General features: G+C 33.8%; 1 long non-coding RNA gene across 1 annotated transcript; it reads right to left on the bottom strand.

The window, feature by feature from the left end:
* Positions 1–218: 218 nt before the first annotated feature.
* Positions 219–3210, bottom strand: LOC107279433 (uncharacterized). Its single transcript, XR_001541283.2, has 2 exons — positions 3008–3210; positions 219–713 (listed from the first exon to the last, which is right to left on the bottom strand). It is a non-coding gene; the product is annotated as an uncharacterized lncRNA (long non-coding RNA).
* Between the last annotated feature and the right edge of the window lie 469 nt (positions 3211–3679).

The raw sequence follows: 3679 nt of genomic DNA, 5'->3' as shown, positions 1-3679 counted from the left end.
ATGAAACTAATTTGATGTTACATGTATTACTAATTTTTTTTAATAAAGTTAGTTATGTCTAAAAAAGTTTGATTAGGTAAAAATTAAAATGTATAATAATAAGAAATGGAGGGATCAGAGCACCAACTTCCTACATGAATTGATCGATTACATACTCTGGTTGCATCGTCATAATGTGAAGAGTGACAAATGCTGTTAGTACATAAAAAGCATTTAAGAAACAGCCTCAGTTGAAATTAATCTTATTTTCTTCATATATACACTGTACATCATTAACAATTTACAGGATCCATCTAGCCGATTACAATGGGCCAACTACTGCGACGCATACGAACAAAAGACACTTCTTAATAGGACCATATAAATACATAAGATAAAAAGGTACAGAAATTCGCATATACCGGGACCTATACGTACTCCCAACACGCTTGTTACACACTATAAGTCATTTAAACTTCTCTCTTACCTTACCTGTCTAGATTCACTAACATTTATATGAATTTGTATATGTCATTAAAACACATACATGAATTCATGCATTAATTTATTCAAAACCTAAACTATTTTATATTATAAAACTGAGGAAGTACATAATTAAGGCAAACGTTGCTCCGCGGTGCTCGCATGAACGATATGGACACATGGTGGCCTGTTGCACTGGTAAGCACGATGTGAAGGAGCACAACTGGTAACAATGTAAGGGTCGTTGGTACCTGCATAGCACACGAAAACCGAAAAATCTGGTTTAATTTGATTCACTGCTAGAATCAGGAACTTACTATGGTGGTAAAAATACACGCAAATTGCATGATAAGAACTTAAAATGAATTTACTAAAAAATTCCACAAGAAAATAAACCGCGAGTGCTTGCCGAAGTACGGAGAAAAAGAGAGTTTGTGTAGAGTTTTCGATTTTTCTGTAGCCACAAGTCAGATTAGTTAATTAACAGTATTGTTTTTGAAACTATAATACTACTAGTACGTATTACCTGGCATTTATATATATCTATGATCATATATATCTATGATCATATCCAATTTACTCTTGTCTTAATTTGAGGCCCAGGAGGACGATTGCAACATATATATACTCCATCCGTCCCTAAATATTTAACACCGTTGACTTTTTTAAACATATTTAACCATTCGTCTTATTTAAAAACTTTTGTGAAATATGTAAAACTATATGTATACATAAAAGTATATTTAACAATAAATCAAATGATAGGAAAATAATTAATAATTACTTAAATTTTTTGAATAAGACGAACGGTCAAACATTTTTTAAAAAGTCAACGGCGTCAAACATTTTTTGATGAAGGGAGTATATTGGGAGTAGAGCGTTTGGCGGATGCATGCCTCCAGCCGCGCACGAGATTAGCTTCGGCTCCTCCAGATCTAAGTTTTCATTCCTTCATATTGTTCTATTTTGAGTAAATTACACTTCAAGTTATATTTTATTATCATAGTTTTACTTTGAACCAATTATCCAATATTTTTATTTTTACTATTCTTAATTACATTTTTTACCACCTAATTACCGTTTTTGTCTTTGACATGTCCAACCTCTACTCTGCACAAGATGTGAGTTTAGACGTAAATTAATAGGGTAGATCTTGGCATGAGGGTGCAGATGTGTTGGAGTATGTTGATGTGCTCACGAAGAGAATTTAGAAGGTCCAAAATAAAAATAAAATTCTAAATATATTTTAGAAAAGTTCTAAAAATGAAAAGATTACTTAGCTAAAGGGTGGTCACACCTAGAAAAGTTCTTATCGCGTGTACTACACAAATTGATTTTTCACATGCAATCCTGTACATATAAATTCATATGTTGGGATATTATTAGAAGGGAACATATCTTATGCACACAAAACTTCTCGTGTACATACCATGCACATCAACTAACAAATTTCACTCAAAAATCTAGAAAAAAATATACAAATACTTTCATTATATTTTAATTGTAACAAATAACATAAAAATTCTGATAGTTTTGTGAGTATAAATTTATCAGGTATTTGTCTTTTTTTTTCTCGATCTATATATATAATGAGTTTGAAGATGAGATTATATATATATACACAGACACAGGGGGTGTTTAGATCGAGGGGTGTAATGTTTTAGCATGTCACATCGGGTATTATATAGGATGTTGCATGGGGTGTTCAGGCACTAATAGAAAAACTAATTACAGAATCCGTAAGTAACATGGATATGTGGATACATCTATCTATATATATGAAAATAAAAAATATATATAATTAAATAAGTGCAAAGTTAGTGTAAAAGAATAGAAAATCAGCATAAATTAGAGTATCGACTGTAGTGGCAGGCTAGTTTGCTGAAGAAAATCAGCACAACGGTGAACAACTGAAAAGTCAAAGCTGTTAGGAAAAAAAAACTCAAAAGGCAAGCTGTCTCCTTCAACGTGTCATTTAGGGTTCCATGCCAAAATTGGAAGTTTGACTAGAATTGAAAGTTTGAAGAAAAAAGTTGGAAGTTATGTGTGTAGGAAAGTTTCGACGTGATGGAAAGGTGGAAGTTTGAGGAAAACATTGAAAACTAAATAAGGGCTAATATGCAGTGGCATCAACATCCACACTAGCAATTGGAGTGTTGAATGCAGCAGTGCGTACTGCTCAATCTTTGATGGTACCTAATATATGCTGTGCCTATATATAGCAACTCCACCGGGAAGGTAACATGATGGAACACGGTTGCACTGGAGCCATTTGTACACATGTCGACCAGGAGATTGAGGTGCATATGAACAACGGTCTAGATGTATATATTTACCTTTCCGGTGGCGTAATTATCTTGATTATATATATTTTTATATTTATATTTTCTCTATTTGAATGTAGTGAACCTAAAGATCGCCTTTCTTAAGCGTCTTGTTAGTTCTTACCGTCGTTTGAGCCGACACGACGACTAATCTGTAGCGCGCAACGGTCCGCAAGAGTTTCTATAGATAAATTCTCTCTGACGGAAAGGAAGGCACTTACAACCAACTATCGATGGAGTAGGCGGATGCTGGCCCCGGGAAACACCGTCGTGGCGCCGCCGTCGTCGGGGATGGCAATCGAAGGTTCGGAGATGGCAGCCGAACGAACCAGGCTGCCAGTGATAAGAAGCAGGATCATCAGAAACATGGGCATTGAACTAGCACCATATGTCTGTGGTTTGGGGCCTCGGCGAGGAGAAATATATACACCTATAAATTCACTGCAGCCTATATATATACTAGATGGTACGCTGCAAGTTGTTGCGAGAGAATTATGTGATAATATAGTAGATATGAGTTCTAAAATTTTCTTTCTTACCTACTATACGATTTTTTTCACGTGTTTATATATTTTTGTACTTTTATCAATTATCCAAAAAAATAGTTATGCTTGGGTTGTATAGTATGTCTTTTTACCCTGTCACATTGAATATTTGGACACATGCATAGAGTATATTAAAAATAAAAACAATTACACAAATTACGTGTAAATTACGAGACAAATCTTTTAAGCCTAATTACTCTATGATTTGACAATGTGGTGCTACAGTAAACATTTGCTAATGACGGATTAATTAGACTTAATAATTTTATCTCGCATTTTAAGGGCGGAATTTATGTAATTTGTTTTATTATTAGTTTATGTTTAATACTTTAAATATTGTATCCGTAT

This window comes from Oryza sativa, chromosome 11, assembly GCF_034140825.1.
Source record: "Oryza sativa Japonica Group chromosome 11, ASM3414082v1".
Lineage (NCBI taxonomy): Eukaryota > Viridiplantae > Streptophyta > Magnoliopsida > Poales > Poaceae > Oryza > Oryza sativa.
This window is presented reverse-complemented; position numbering and strand designations above follow the sequence as displayed.